Source organism: Balaenoptera physalus (assembly GCF_965194825.1).
Source record: "Balaenoptera physalus genome assembly, chromosome: 12".
NCBI classification, from domain to species: Eukaryota; Metazoa; Chordata; class Mammalia; order Artiodactyla; family Balaenopteridae; genus Balaenoptera; species Balaenoptera physalus.
The window spans coordinates 38,492,625-38,510,314 of record NC_138897.1 but is presented as its reverse complement, the minus strand read 5'-3'; the positions used below and the strand labels follow the sequence as shown (position 1 = coordinate 38,510,314).

Below are 17,690 nucleotides of genomic sequence, written 5' to 3'. Positions count from 1 at the left end.
TATGTCAAAGAGTGTTCTTCTTATGTTTTCCTCTAAGAGTTTTATAGTGTCCAGTCTTACATTTAGGGCTCTAATGCATTTTGAGTTTATTTTTGTGTATGGTGTTAGGGAGTGTACTAATTTCATTCCTTTACATGTAGCTGTCCACTTTTCCTAGCACAATTTACTGAAGAGACTGTCTTTTCTCCATTGTATATGCTTGCCTCCTTTGTCATAGATTAGTTGACCATAGGTGCATGGGTTTATCTCTGGGCTTTCTATCCTGTTCCATTGATCTATGCTTCTGTTTTTGTGCCAGTACCATACTGTCTTGATTACTGTAGCTTTGTAGGATAGTCTGAAGTCAGGGAGTCTGATTTCTCCAGCTCCGTTTTTTCCCCTCAAGACTGCTTTGGCTATTCGGGGTCTTTTTTATCCCTATACAAATTTTAAGATTTTTTGTTCTAGTTCTGTAAAAAATGCCATTGGTAATTTGATAGGGATTGCATTGAATCTGTAGATTGCTTTGGGTAGTATACTCCTTTTCACAATATTGATTCCTCCAATCCAATAACATGGTAGGTCTCTCCATCTGTTGGTATCGTTTTTAATTTCTTTCATCAGTGTCTTATAATTTTCTGCATACAGGTCTTTTGTCTCCCTAGGTAGGTTTATTCCTAGGTATTTTATTCTTTTTGTTGCAATGGTAAATGGGAGTGTTTCCTTAATTTCTCTTTCAGTTTTTTGACCATTAGTGTATAGGAATGCAAGAGATTTCTGTGCATTAACTTTGTATCCTGCAACTTTACCAAATTCATTGATTAACTTGAGTAGCTTTCTGGTGGCATGTTTAGGATTTCTATGTATAGTATCATGTCATCTGCAAACAGTAACAGTTTTACTTCTTCTTTTCCAATTTGTATTCATTTTATTTCTTTTTCTTCTCTGATTGCTGTAGCTAAGACTTCCAAAGCTATGTTGAGTCATAATGGCAAGAGTGGACATCCTTGTCTTGTTCCTGATCTTAGAGGAAATGTTTTCAATTTTTCACCATTGAGAATGATGTTTGCTGTGGGTTTGTTATATATGGCCCTTATTATGTTGAGGTAGGTTCCCTCTATGCCCACTTTCTGTAGAGTTTTTATTATAAATGGGTGTTGAACTTCGTCAAAAGCTTTTTCTGCATCTATTGAGATGATCATATGGTTTTATTCTTCAATTTGTTAATATGGTGTATCACATTGATTGATTTGCATATATTGAAGAATCCTTGCATCCCTGGGATAAATTCTACTTGATTATGGTGTATGATACTTTTAATGTGTTGTTTGATTTTGTTTGCTAGTATTTTGTTGAGGAGTTTTGCATCTATATTCATCAGTGATATTGGTCCGTAGTTTTCTTTTTTTGTGGTATCTTTGTTTGGTTTTGATATTAGGGTGATGGTGAACTCATAGAATGAGTTTGGGAGTGTTCCTTCTTCTGCAATTTTTTGGAAGAGTTTGAGAAGAATGGGTGTTAGCTCTTCTCTAAATGTGTGATAGAATTCACCTGTGAAGCCATCTGGTCCTGGATTTTTGTTTGTTGGAAGATTTTTAATCACACTTTCAATTTCATTGCTTGTGATTCCTCTGTTCATATTTTCTCTTTCTTCCTGGTTCAGTCTTGGAAGGTTATACCATTCTAAGAATTTGTCCATTTCTTCCAGGTTGTCCATTTTATCGGCATCGAGTTGCATGTAGTAGTCTCTTAGAATGCTTTGTATTTCTGCGGTGTCTGTTGTAACTTCTCCTTTTTCATTTCTAATTTTATTGATTTGAGCCCTCTCCCTCTTTTTCTTGATGAGTCTGGCTGATTGTTTATCAATTTTGTTTATCCTCTCAAAGAACCAGCTTTTAGTTTCATTGATCTTTGCTCTTGTATTCTTTGTTTCTATTTCATTTATTTCTGCTCTGATCTTTACGATTTCTTTCCTTCTACTAAATTTGGGTTTTGCTTTTTCTTCTTTCTCTAGTTCCTTTAGGTGTAAGGTTATATTGTTTATATGAAATTTTTCTTGTTTCTTTAGGTAGGCTTGTATAGCTATAAACTTTCCTCTCAGAATTTCTTTTGCTTCATTCCATAGGTTTTGAATCATCGTGTTTTCATTGTAATTTGTCTGTAAGTATATTTTGATTTCCTCTTTGATTTCTTCAGTGATCTCTTGGTTACTTAGTAACGTATTGTTTAGCCTCCATGTGTTTGTGTTTTGTGTTTTTTTACCTGTAATTGATTTCTAATCTCATAGTGTTGTGGTCAGAAAAGATGCTTGATATGATTTCAGTTTTCTTAAATTTACTGAGGCTTGATTTGTGAGCCAAGATGTGATCTATCATGGAGAATGTTCCGTGCACACTAAGAGGAAAGTGTGATCTGCTGTTTTTAGATGGAATGTCCTATAATTATCAATTAAATCTATATCGTCTACTGTGTCATTTATAGCTTGTGCTTCCCTATTAATGTTCTGTTGGGATGATCTGTCCATTGGTGTAAGTGAGGTGTTAAAGTCCCTCAGTATTATTGTGTTACTGTTGATTTCCTCCTTTATAGTTGTTAGCAGTTGCCTTATGTATTGCTCCTATGTTGGGTGCATATATATTTATAATTTTTATGTCTTCTTCTTGGATTGATTCCGTGATCATTATGTAGTGTCCTTCCTTGTCTCTTGTAACATTCTTTATTTAAATTCTATATTATCAGATATGAGTATTGCCACTCCAGCTTTCTTTTGATTTCCATTTGCATGGAATATCTTTTTCCATACCCTCACTTTCAGTCTGTATGTGTCCCTACGTATGAAGTGGGTCTCTTATAGACAGCATATATATGGGTCTTGTTTTTGTATCCATTCAGTGAGCCTGTTTCTTTTGGTTGTAGCATTTAATCCCTTCATGTTTAAGGTAATTATCGATATGTATGCTCCTATTACCGTTTTCTTAATTGGTATGGGTTTGTTTTGTTGGTCCTTTTCTTCTCTTGTGTTTCCCACTAAAGAAATTCCTTTAGCATTTGTTTTAGAGCTGGTTTGGTGGTGCTGAATTCTTTTAGCTTTTGCTTGTCTGTAAACCTTTTGATTTCTCTGCCGATTCTGAATGAGATCCTTGCTGGGTAGGGTAATCTTGGTTGTAGTTTCTTCCCTTTCATCACTTTAGTTATGTCATGCCACTCCCTTCTGGCTTGTAGAGTTTCTGCTGAGAAATCAGCTATTAACATTATGGGAGTTTCCTTGTATGTTATTTGTCATTTTTCTCTGGTTGCTTTCAATTATTTTTCTTTGTCTTTAATTTTTGTCAGTTTGATTACCCTATGTCTCCATGTGTTTCTCTTTGGATGTATCCTGCCTGGGATTCTCTGCGCTTCCTGGACTTGAGTGGCTATTTCCTTTCCCATGGTAGGGAAGTTTTCGACTATAATCTCTTCAAATATTTTCTTGGATCCCTTCTCTCTCTCTTCTCCTTCTGGGACCCCTATAATGCGTATGTTGTTGCATTTTATTTTGTCCCAGAGGTGTCTTAGGCTGTCTTTATTTCTTTTCATTCTTTTTTCTTTATTCTGTTCTGTGGCAGTGAATTCCACCATTCTGTCTTCCAGGTCACTTATCCCTTCTTCTGCCTCAGTTATTCTGCTATTGATTCTTTCTAGTGTATTTTTCATTTCAGTTTTTGTATTGTTCACATCTGTTTGTTTGTTCATTAATTCTTCTAGGTGTTTGTTCTTTAATTCTTCTAGGTCTCTGTTACAGATTTCTTGCATCTGCTCGATCTTTGCCTCCATTCTTTTTCCGAGGTCTTGGATCATCTTTGCTATCATTATTCTGAATTCTTTTTCTGGAAGGTTGCCTATCTCCACTTCTTTTAGTTGTTTTTCTGGGGGTTTATCTTGTTCCTTTGTCTGGTACATAGACCTCTGCCTTTTCATCTTGTCTATCTTTCTGTGAGTGCAGTTTTTGTTCCACAGGCTGCAGGATTGTAGTTATTCTTGTTTCTTCTCGAGACAATTGGCTTTCTATTTGGAAGAAAAAAGCAAAATAGCATTTTATTCCTGTATTGAATCAAATACAAAATAAATATCAGTTGGGTTAAAGACTCAAGAAGCAAAACTTTATAACATTTAGTAGAAATTATAAGAGCTTGACTTTAAGATCTCAGGGTAGTAAAAGATCTCTTAAATCAGACTCAAAAGACAAAATCATACACAAAATAAGACTTATTTTTGTATAAACTTCAAACACTTCTTCATAACAAAGGAATGTAAGAACACTAAAAATTAAAAGATATGTAAAAGCCTATGTAGATATATTTGCTTCATAAAACAAACAAAGAATTCATTTTGTGGAAAAAATGTATGACCTCCCACATGAATCAGTAGGAAAAGGAAATACAACACAATAGAAGTTAGATACAGGCTATGAATAGGCAATTCACAGAAGAATAAAATGTAATTGCTATTAAGCATATGAAGTTGTTCAATCTCATAAGAATCGAGAAAAATGTAAAATAAAACTATAATGAGGGGCGCTGCCCGTGGTGAGGAGTTGGTGGTCCCTCAGCGTCCCGAGTCCCGCTGGCTCATTCTCCTTTAGCCAGAAACCCTTCCCCTGGGCCTGTGTGGGAGGAGCAGTGCCTCTGAGGTGAGCTGTGAGCCTGCCGTCCCTGGTCTCTCCTTAACAGTGGCGGCTTTTCAGTAGGACAATATGTTCAAGAGAATGGCCGAATTTGGGCTTGACTCTGGCAGGAGAGTGAAGGGGGTTACTATCTTTAAACCAATAGTTTATGGTAATGTTGCTCAATATTTTGGAAAGAAAAGAAGAGGATGGGCACACCCATCAATGGAAAGTATATGTAAAACCATATATTCAATAGAAATGAGGATATGTCAGCATATGTGAAGAAAATCCACTTTAAATTACATGAAAGTTATGGCAGTCATTTTAGAGTTCTTACTAAGCCTCCATATGAAATTACTGAAACGGGATGGGGTGAATTTGAAATAATCATCAAAATATTTTTCATTGATCCTAATGAAAGACCTTAACCCTGTAACATTTATTAAAGCTGTTTCAATCAAACACCAATGCAATGCTGGGAAAAAAAGTCAGTGGTTTCAGAGTTCTATGATGAAATGATGTTTCAAGACCCAACAGCAATAATGCACCAATTATTAACATCTTGTCAGTTTACTTTAGGAGCCTATAAGCATGAAACAGAATTTGCAGAACTTGAAGTGAAAACCGAGAAAAAATTAGAAGCTGAGGGAAAAAAAAGAGAAAAAAAATAAGCTTTGACTGGGACAAAGTGAGAGAGTAGCATTGACATATATACACTACCAAATGTAAAATAGATAGTGAGAAGCAGCTGCATAGCACAGGGAGATCAGCTTGGTGCTTTGTGACCACCTAGAGGGGTGGGATAGGGAAGGTGGGAGGGGACATGGGGATATATGTATACATATAGTTGATTCACTTTGTTAAATAGCAGAAACTAACACACCATTTTAAAGCAATTATACTCTAATAAAGATGTTAAAAAAAAAACAAGTTTTGAAATTGCAGAGCTTAAAGAGAGATTAAAAGCAAGTCGTGACACTATAAATTGTTTAAAAAATGAAATCAAGAAACTTGAAGAAGATGTTCTGACAAAAGTAATATAAACAGTTCCGAAGAGAACTCAATAGTAAGGGAAACTAAAAATAAGATAGACATTAAAGGAGAGATGGACTACAAATGCTGTGATGTTTCTTAGAGGAACTGCATATATAGCTGTTGACCATAGATTTCTCAGCAATGAAGTCAAAGTATTTGTACTTTACAAGCAATCTTTAATGTGAAATATATGTGTATAAAAAGAATGAATGCTATATAGGTATTTTATCGACGCATTTTGGGGTAGTTCTGTGATATTAAGCACAATTTTAAAACACTTCTATTGCATTGTATGTATAGCTTATCCTTTTGACAGGCATCAAAATTTCACTATAAAGTATAACTTGTAAAAATTTTGTACTTCCCTAGTAGTTAGAATTAGTGGTAACATTAATGTGTATATTTAATTTCTTAAGTTCTTACCTGCCCCTATCCCATGTCTTATGTATCTGATGTGCCCAGTGTTCAGTAAGCACTCAATGAATGCAGTTTACAGAAAAAACAATACACTGAGATACCATTTCATCCCCATCACATTAAGGAAAAAAAAAAAAAAAAGGAACAATTGGACAGTACCAAATGTTGATAAGAATGTATTTTGGTAAGGAACACTGAGACCCTGCTGGCAATATCATACATTTTTACAACTTTGGAGAGTGGTTTGTTAATATAAACATGAAATATTTGTATACTAATATATGTATATTTATCAATTCTATATAGTGCAATTATTATCAAACTGTTACAGCAGTTGTTAAAATAAAACTCAAACTTGTGTGCTACTAGAATAAATATATTATCTTGAACATTACTTGGAGCATCCTTAAAAATCACCTGTTTGCAATATATCTACTTAGGTGACTTGTTTAATTTGCCAGTAAATTTCTCAACTACCATTCAGTTATATGATGAGAGGCTTCTATTTAGAGTAATAACTTTGTTTTTAGAACAGTTGTCATGTAGCCCTTCATTGTGGCAGAAATTAACAAAAGCAGTTGGTTATTAAGGCAATGAAATTTGTAGAGTTAGTGTAAAAAATCAATAAGCCATGTTAGATATTAATGGCCCAAGACCCTTCATGGCATAAGAACTGACACTTGGTGGTATCTTGAAAGGATACTCAACATCAATTCCAAGGAAACAAATGTTGAAAGTCAAGGGAATTGTCATCATGGCCTGGAGACTAAAGATTTATAGAATCCTGCTCTCCCATGGGAAACAGACTGAAAACTGAAAAAGCCTAGCCTCAGCCTTGTCATGTTACCTAAAAATTAAATCTATGTTCTAGAATTGAAATTAGCATCCTTCTTTTTAGGCTCTGATATTCAGGAGAGGAATACACTATCTAAAATAAGTCTTGAAAAACTAAGAGTTTCTTCCAACAAGGGCATAGCTGTTGTCAGTTTTGAGAAGACTTTTCACCCTGGTCTATTGGCAGTGAGCACTGAGAGAAATTCCTTGGGACCCTGCCTAAGTTGTTGTAGGAAACATTTGGACATATGGAAGTAAGTATGTTAGAGACTGGTTGATGCCAGAATCTTGACTGTTTCCCTTACATTGGTCCCTTCTCTGGAGATCTGATTCTACCTGATACTTCAGCAAAACCATCCTGGCAGAAGAGGGTGGTAGAGAGAAAAAAAGTCACCTCTTTGAGAAAGACCTGCTTTTTTACCTTTGTGGTTCATGGCTGCAATTGGAATAGTTTTAAACATAGTTTTAAAAACTATAATTACAAAAGTAAAATTAACATTAATACTATAAAACACACATCTACTTATATAAAGTCTAGACAGTATGAGATTCCAAGAAATAATAACCTCACAAAACATCACATTATGTTACCTATACATTAGCCCTCATTGCACAGCTGACCTTTGTGTTTCTTGTATCTCTATGTGGAACCTAAATGACAGGGAGACCTTCTGAGGGTGAAGATGAGAGCTCAGGTGTGGCTTCTGGTACTGAGGTGCATATGGTAGCAGCTAAATGTCAAGAAAGGTCCCCTGACTATTTGTTGTTGGATTAGAATTTCTCAAACCAACACCATCTTTCTAGATATGCTTCTTAAAAATCAGCAAAAAGAGGACTCAAACTCAAGGAAACTTAAGAAAAACTACAAAATGACAAGAAACAGAGAAAATATAAGAGGTGTGTGAGGTGAGGAGATAGAAATTAAAAAGTAATTAAAACTAAAATAAATAGTAGTAGGAGCAGTAAAAGCAATGTATATATAATGTGGTATAACTTAGAGAGTTAAAATACCAGAAAAGAAATCTATGGCAAAATTGAAATAAAAAAAATGAATAAAATTAAAAAGTAGTAGTAACAGGAGTGTAGTATAAAAAATAAAGAAGGCTGAAGAAAGCCATATTTAAATGAAAAAACATCAAACATTGAGAAGATGAGAGATGGATGAGGAAAAGGGGTGGGAGTTTAATAAAAATTACTAGAAGCAACTAAGGAATGAGAATTTTTAAGAGTTCTCAGAGCAGTCCAACTTTCTTTCTCGAGAGATACTGCACCACAATCCCCTACCATGTGATTCTCATGGGCAGAACTTAGGGATAATAACTTGCCAGCAGTTTTCACTCCCTTAAAGGGCAGGCTGATAAAGGCATTATCTGAAAAGGTGAAAACATGAGTTCATATCACAGAGCTATTTGTACAGTTTCTGAGTTTCAAAAGCAACAGCCAATTCAGGCTAAGAAAACATCATACTTGCTGCCTAGTTGTAGCCTGGTGCTGTCTGATCAGTTGTTTCCTATTCACAATAGTTATTTGGAGTGGAGTTTATACTACTCTCCACTATAAGATGGTCAAATAGTAATGTTTTCACGTGATTCACATAAATGGACAGGGTGAGAACTTCAATAAAGACTTCAGCCAGGTGCTGAGGAATTTTCCAAGAAGGAAGAGCCTTCATAAATGCCCCAGGGGAAATTATACACTGTCTGTTCACGGAATTTGCTGGAATAGTGGTGGAAGATTAAACTCTGTATCCAAAAAGTGTATAGACCCAAGCTGTACTGGAACTAAATAAAGACAGAATTTTCCTAATAATCTGGAGCTGAAAACAAGGCTTCCAAATGAGACTAGAAATCAGGGGTTCTCCCCATCATTCTGTCCATCTTGCATGAGTGTCCTGTAAATGTAAAACAATGGGTGCTATAAGAATTTGAGGCAAGGTAGTGTTTAAATGGGTTTATTATAGATGCTTTTTGATGGTAACCTGCTGTTTTCTTTTTTCTTTTTCTTTTCTAGGACCATTAAATGAATTGATGTTGATTGAGGTCCCCACTTAAAATCAGAATCACTGGGTCACCAATTTTACTTTCTTTCAGAAAGTAATTGGTAGAAATGGATTATTCCTCCCACAGTATTTTCTAATTTACTCTTCTAAATAAGGGCACAGAACAAAGATGTAGGAACTGGAAGTACTTTTCCTTATTGCATAAGGAAATTCAAGTGTGCTGACCTCCTGACCATGATGTATAAGTCTAATGATTTTAAAATTACTTTTGCCTGCTGAGTTGTACATTATAGCTTGGGACTAACTAATTATCACTTTAAACTGAACAGATTATGTAAATGAGTGTGTTTGTCAGTTTATTCCTTTCTTTGTGTATACTATGAGAGGCAGGAATGGTTTCTCAAATAAAACAAATTAAACATCTGTGCTTAGGATCATCTCAGTGTTAAAACACTTGTTTTCTCATAAAGCTGGTTTTATATCTAAACAAGCAAATACTTCAGAGGAAGATTGTTTTGAAGGACAGTAGGAAGTTCTCATTCTCCACAAAACTAGCTCTTGTTTTTGTTTTTGCTTTTTTCCCAGATTTGCCCTTTTGTCCTCATTGATTTTTTTTTTTTAATTTAAATCTACTGGTAGTTGGGAGATGTTTGTTTTGATAGGAAGAATGGTTTATTGGATCCTTTCCTCTAAGTGACAAGAAGGGGTTATGCTCAATGTGACAGTAGAGTAGAGGCAGGGTTAGTTTGAGACCCTAAAGGGACAGCCCCCAAAGAGCAGAAAATGTGAAGAGTCAAGGGACATGAGAGGACTGGAAGCAGAAAGAAGAAAATTGTTTGCATCTGTGAATGTTAACAAGTCTTATATTTGACCCAATTCCTGTAGGTATGGAACACAGATATATAAACACAAACTAAACTTGGAAAATGATGCCCAAGGAGGGTTGACTATTATTTCTTCCCTGCTCCCTAGCATAGAGTTTGAATCTTAGTTTGGAAAATCATTTGAGTGGTTAACCCTTTTCCTGCTCTTTGCTGCCTCTCCTCTTCCCTGCAACAGCTATGATTCTGCATTGATCTCTTTGTTTCTAGATTATTAACTTGGATGATCAGGCTTGAAATACCACATGATTTTCTTCTGATCTTACAAACAATCAGGTAAGAACAAGCCACAGTGTGTCATGTCTTCTATTTTTATACTCAACTTTCTTTTCCTAGGTCAAATGCAGACTCAGAGGAGAAAGCTTCAGGGCATGCTATTATCAGAAGAGCAGTTATACAGGAAATGCTGGAAATGGGTTGGAAATGAGGAATCAGAGAAAAGGATGGTGAGGAGGTAGCTTTTGGTCTAGAGTGTGCTACTAGTTTGACTCAATCATTTAGCTTTTGGCACAGATTAGAAAGAATTCAACCATCAGGTTTAATCTTGAGTCTGAGGCAGCAACAAATGACCTGGTGTTAAAATAAATATGTGATCAAGCTATTTCCAAATAATGGTAAATATCAAGTGGAAACCATCAATGAAATAAACTTATCCACCCTACCCACAAAGTGAAAGAAAAAAATGGATATTCGCCTTCTAAGATTATTTAATGTAATTTTCAAGCAGTTCTCACTGTCAGAATATACTTTACATGTACTCCCAATAAGTAGTATTGTAAAATGACCCTGAATGCAAGTCTTATTTTTTAAATGAGAGGATAAACTCTGTCAGCAATAAAGTTATTTTAATTTGTATAACATTTTACAGTACACATACATTCACATATTCTAGGTCAACTAAAATAAGTAAAATAACTTGTACCTATGATCATGCATCTTGAAAGACATGGATGACTCAAACTGATTCTGCTGAGTCAAAATCTGAAGTTTTCTCAATTACTAATTAAGCTACAGTCACTTATTCAATGTATTTTTATTGATTGATTCAATTCAGCCAGTCAATATAATTCAGTAAGTATTTATTGAGTACCAACTGTGCCCAGCATTTTCATAAGCATTAATAGAAAATTTTAAAAGGAAAGAGATATGATACTGTACTGCTCACAAGAAGATTGTACAGAAAGATTGTGTAGGAAGACAATAGTAAAAAGGTGTAAATTTGAGAAAAGTGGAAAGGGAGAAGAAATGAGTTGCTCTGACTGCCTGGTGCCAGGTAATTTAAAATGTACTATCTATTTTAACCTTTTTAACAGTCATTCAAAGCACACACTGCTTCTCTTTTATATGGTGGAAGTGCAAACAAAGAGAAGTTACACAACTTGCCCACCCGGCCCCCAGTGGGTGTGGATTCAACTCCATCAGCCTCATCTTCTCCCCATCAAACTTTTCTCTTTTCCAAGAATTATAAATAAATGAAAGGCAAAACTCATTTACTATGTAAGTTCATGAGGAGGAGAGAATAGGACTGATTATTTTGTCTAAGGTCCCTGACTGGTTTGTCCATTGTATAGTTGAAAGTTTTCTAGATTGAGAATCAAGAAGTCTGCAGTCTAGATTTTATCTGTTTTAAACTCATTTTGTAGACTTGGGCAATACATGTAAACTATGAATTATGTGAAGCTTAATTTTTCTCACCTATAAATGGATGGGTTAGACCTAAAATCTGTCCTATTTCTGAAATAACACTTTGACTGAACTTGACCCATTATATTACTTGATAATTATATTACTGGATAAATTATATTACTGGATATTTGCAACTCCTCTATTTATATATGCAATGGTGTATAATGCAAAGTTTAGAATTTTGCTACCACTTGCTTGCTTTCTCTCTCTCTCTCTCTCTCTCTCTCACACACACACAGACTTCTACAATGGTTTTGAATAGCTTTCAAAAATTTTTTTCCAGTGAAGATTTATATATATATTTATGTATATGTAAATGAATTTCTATTAAGTAATAAGGAATTTGAATTATAGAAATAAAAAATTAATTGAAAGAAATTTTAAATATACAGTTATACAATGGATAAATCTCATTCCAATAGGTATGTTCCATATTTTCTCCACTTAAATATGTACCTACAAATTAAGCTAAAAGCAATTGACGCCACGGTGAATTCATTGCATCTTTTAGAATGCTTTTGACATGCTTGACATAAATTAGTCTCATAACAGACATGATTGCTAAATTAAGCACAAAACAAAATTCATTTAAATTTGCTGAAAGAACTGGTCAAGAATGAGTCTTCAAACTGTCCTCATTCTATTACTCCACTTAAGGAGAAAAATAATTCTACATGAGGTCCATATGAAATTATAATCCATGAAGTGACCAATTTATATCTCTCATGTTTAACTATTTCTAACTAGAGTAAAATATCAAGTCAAAATTATTCTGAAAATCTGTTCTACTTTGGCCACACTCCATGCACTTGTAAAGACATTTCTCCAAATCTTACATTAGTTCATTCTACTCATTTGCCATTCCCTTTTATTCATTTATTTTAAATTTACATTTGTATAATTTTTAATTGAGGCATAATTGACATGTAACATTATGTTTCAGGTATACAATATAATGATTCAATACCTGTATACATTGCAAAATGATCACCACAAGAAATCTAGTTAACACTATCACCTTACATAATTACAAATGTTTTTGTGACCAAAACTTTTAAGATTTACCCTTTTTGCAACTTTCAAATATGCAGTACAGTATTATTAACTATAGTCACCATTCTATACATTACAAACCTATGATGACATTCCCTTTTAAAAACTTCCACTTTTACTTGTTTTTTAAAGGTTTCTGCCCAAGATTCAGTAGATAGGCCAAAATGACATGTACAAACATGCAGAGAGACACAAAGTTGGAATAATACCTTATAATGATAACTTTCAAAAACAAGTTTTCAATGTGAAGGAATGAATGCCTGTAAATGTTGGAACCAACTTTAGAATTCATGGGGAACATATACTTTCAAAATGACTCGAGATTAATAAAGAAGTGTAAATTAATGGGTACCATATTGCCCTGGCCAGAATATTTGTTGTTTGATCAAATGGAATTATTTAAATAGAATTAATAAATTTGTATTCAACCAAATATGAAATTATTTCATTACTAACAATAACGCAGTAAAAGTATCCAAATTATTTCACTTCTTAGGGCTTCATGTTTCTATTTTGTAAAATGATGGTGGAGAATGAGATGATCATTAAGTTCCCTTTCTAGGTGTAATATCCTGTTTCTTACATAAGGAGTTACTTAGTTCTTATATACATACTATTTTCACTTCAGAGTTGTGGACAGAAAAGAAATTGGGATAGTAATAATCCATATGGTATACAAATTTTAACCAGACCAAAAATAAATTAGTATACGTTCATCTCATACTTGATCTTCCATTATTTCTCCCAAAAAAGTCTTCGTACTTCCTTGGCTTTCAGGTCACAAATAGTTTAATATCTCCCTGGAAACAATGAATCACAAAACTGCTAATTTAGATTTAGACTCATCAGTGTCTGAGCTAAGCTCAAGGAAGACTCTCGTCTTTTAAGGAGTTCACGTGGTTAGATTAGGCCCACTTGGATAATTTTCCTTTTCCCAAATGTGTCTTAATCACAGGAGTGATATTTCATCATATTCACAAGTTCTACCCATGTTCAAGTGGAGGGAATTACATAAAAGACAAGGATCATTTGGGGTCATTTTTAGATTTCTGTCTACCACACACTTCCCCTCTTTATTTCAGGAGAGTAACATAAATTTTATTGGAATTTTTGTTTTTCTTTAGTGTATGGTAGAAACCAATTATAATAATCATAAAGTCTTTGTATTATACTTTGTGTATATAAAATAAAGTGATTCTAAAGTAAAATTTGGCCCATAAACTTGTACTATGAATAACAGGAATAAAAATAATCACTCTGAATTTTAATGAAATAGCTACTGGTATTCAATTTCTATTAATGGTGGTGTACGAACTTTGAATAAACCTTCCCATGTATATGAGTATGTTCAACAAAGTACTGCACTTTATTATTCACAGACTCACATATATACAAAAAACTAAAAAAATTCAAAGTATGTACTTGAAGGCATCAGAGTGCTGCAAAGACAGTAAGAAGCTGGAAAATATAAAAATCCAGAGTATTCCATCCAGAATCTCGTATCACTTTTCCAAGGAGGTATATCTTTTCTAGAAAAATGTAGATGAGAATCTCAGAAGCTAAAAAGAAATTTTCAGATGCCATGTGAGATAAGGAGAAAATTTTGGAACCAGGGGCCCATGAAGTTTGCTGTAACAAATCCACATGACTTGAATTGGGACCCGGGAGGGCTCCATCATAAGGAATGAGCCAGAAACAAACTGGTACTCACAAGTGTTAAATCCAAATTAAAATAATCTCACACATTTAAAAAAGGTTATTATTATTATTATTTTATTTTCCAGATTTATATTGTCCCTAGCCTCCACCCAGAAAAAAATTAACATAAATTTTGGTTAAAAGGAAAATAATATCATACTAGGACTTATGCTAGTTTTAAAATATTTCATGTTATATTCAGATATGAAAAAATAAGGCAGTTGATAAGAAAATAGAAATTAAATCCAAAAGAAGCAATGAACATTATAAACAGACACACAATGAATTCAGCTTTTTCCCCAGCACAGATTTTTATACAACTTTAATTATTGTATTCAAAAAATAATACAAAGTTGAGAATTTAAAAGCCAGAATTTAAGGGACACACTTCACAAATCTAAAGAAACGATCACAACATCAAAAAAAATAACAATTTTAAATGTAGATAATCTTAATAATATAGGCTCCAAATATATGACAAAACTGACAAAACTAAAAGGAGAAATAGAAAAATTAACAGTCATAATAGGAATTTTAACACACGTCTTAGTAACTGATAGATAAAACTGACAAAAATAGTTCAGTAAAAAAATATATTTAAAGAGCATTATCCACAAACAACCTTATTCATGTACAGAACATTGCACCCAATAACCGTAATATACAAATCATTTTCAAGCACACATGAAACAATTACAAATATTGCTCATATATTTGCATGATACAAGTTTCATCATATTCCAAAAAATAAAAATCAATGAGTACATTGTCTCATAACAGTGGAATTAAGTTAGAAATCATTAAAAACAAAAAAAAGTAGGAAATCTTTTCATATTTAGGTATTAAAAAATAATCATATAAATAACCAACACATCAAAGAAGAAATCAATAGGGAATTTAGAAAATGCTTTGAAATAAATTATAAAGAAAATGATATGTTTTAAAACTTGGAAGATACAGCTAAATCTGTGCCTACAGGGAAATTCAAAGCTTTTTCTTTTTATGCATATATGAGAAATAAAGTAAGCTAAATATTAATCAGTAAGAAATGAGAAAAATAATATGAAATTAAACCCAAAGATGTAGTAGGAAGAAAATAACAAATATAAGAGCATAAAAAAATCTACTAAAGGCAAACTTCCCAAAAAATAAAATGTGAAAAAACTAATACCATTGAAATAATTCCTGGACATATTAAGCAAAGTGGAAGCGAGAGAGCAAGCAGAGAATAAGCAAAATCAGGAAGAAAATAGATGGCATGATATATTTCCACTAGACACTGAAAAAAAATTATAAAGAAGGACGATAAACAACAACACTGAAAATTTGTGTTAAATGGATAAATTCTCAGAAAAAATAATACTTAAACTGACACACAAGAAAAAAATTAGGATAGTCTTTTAATTGTGACAGAAAATAAATCTGTAACTAAGAATCTTTACCAAAAGAACTGGCTTTTCACCATGAATAATCTTGTATAAATTCTTCAAGCTTGGTATTGTTTCAGCTTTGTTAATAAAATCTAGCAAGGAAGTTACAAGAGAAAAAAATTATAGACTGATAGAAGAAATTTTCATATTGAGGTATGGGAAAGTCATTCTGGCTTATACATGATTTGGGCTAAACTTTATGCCTAACCAGAACAGCCTGTCTTATGGCCTGTCCAATATGCATTGCACATCTGTTAGCAGCTTCCAGCTATAACTCTATGGTCTCAAGGTATCCCCTTGTAACTATACAATCATTTTGGACACCAAATAATCCTTGCTTAACAAACACCCTTACTTCTTGCTAGCTCCAATTCTAATTCTTAACAAACAACTTTTGTAATTTTGTGGGTTTTGCCTTAATAAGCCTCCCCATATTGTAGTCAGGCAGAACACAATTCAAGTGCTCCTTGAATCTGTCTCCCAGGTTATAGTCCTCTGTTTGACAAAAACAAACAAACAAAAAAAACAACAACAAAAAACCTATCTTCTATTCTTATTGTAGATTATTTTATTGATATTCCAATCAACAAATCTAATCTCACAAACACAGATGGCAACATTCTAAATGAAATATCAGCAAACCAAATCTATCAGTGTATAAAAGACAATATATTACAAGATGAGTTTATTCTAGGAATTCAAAGATTAATATTCAAAAACCAAACAATGTAATTCATCTCATGAATGGAGCAGAATAAAGGAAAAAATACACAATAATCTAAGTAGATGCAGAAAAACATAATATAAAATACATTATTTATTCATATTAAAAATATTTAGCAAGCCAGGAATAAAAACAGGACTTCTTCACTCTCATAAGAGGTAAAAACAAAAAATCCAAAACAAACATTACACTTAAATTTAAATGTTGATATTTTTCCTTTGAGTTGAGTTTGGAAAAGTGCCGTGAATAGCCATGACTGTTTTTCTTCATTTGGACTACATAGTAAGTCATTTTAAGTTAAAAAAAAAAAAAAGTGGCAAATTTTCTCTCAGTTTAAAGATACTTTTCTGTCATAAATAAGTTGTAGGAAGTTCCTTGATGCACCTCATTATAGATGGTCAAGCCTATTGGTTCACAAATTGGACCCCGCACAGGAAGGGCATGAAGAAACTGAAGAAAGAGACAACCACTCCATGTTGGTAAGTGGAGGGTTTAACAAGAAAGGGAACTTACATTTGAGCCTTGTCTTGGGTGCTGCAAGATGAGTAGATCCTGCCCTGGCTCAACGAGAATCTTAAGAGTTTATAGAGAGGCCTTAACAGGGTCATCATATATACCATCTAGAAGGTCTCAACAACACATTACTCAAGCTTGCATCCTTGAAAATTGCTTCCACTGTGGGAATGGTGGACAGAGTGTACATTCCAAGGATGGGGGATGGGGGAATTTATCTAGATCCAGCTTTCAGTTCAACTGCAGTCATGTTCTCTCTATTAACTCCTCCAATAAAACCATCTGTCATTCTTCACACTTCCAGTCCATATAATCATAATTTCTAATCTTTTTAAAATGTATATATTTTAATCAAGGAAATTTAAGTCTTTTAGTTTATATTTTCATTACTGGACAGATAGGTGGAATTATTTATAACTATGTTCTAGGTAGGCCTTTGGGGAGTAAAAATTACAGTTTGGAGTATTATTGGTTATCAGACTTATAAACCTGATCTTTAAGAATTTATAAGGAAATGTCATAGAGACTATGATATACTACCTAGGTCACCCTATAATAAAGAACTTGTTGCCAAGCTTCTTGGAGTGCAGTCACTGGATTGTCTTCACTATCAGCCACTTTGGTAACTGCCTCTCTCCAAACTGCCCAGCCCAAGTCCTATCCCAGTGTGTCCCTATCCAAAGCCTGATCAGTGTTGAACTATAAAGGCCTAGTCATCTTGATTCAATTCAATACAACCTTGGAAGGCAATTCTCTCTCTCTCTCTCTCTCTCTCTCTCTCTCTCTCTCTCTATAT

At 33.6% G+C, this 17,690-nt stretch overlaps 1 pseudogene across 1 annotated transcript; it reads left to right on the top strand.

Moving 5' to 3' along the window:
• The first annotated feature begins 4,711 nt into the window (after positions 1-4,711).
• LOC309639210 (YEATS domain-containing protein 4-like) lies at positions 4,712-16,607 on the top strand (annotated as a pseudogene). Its single transcript has 2 exons — positions 4,712-5,266; positions 5,537-16,607. The product of its transcript is annotated as a YEATS domain-containing protein 4-like (transcript).
• The last annotated feature ends 1,083 nt before the right edge of the window (positions 16,608-17,690 follow it).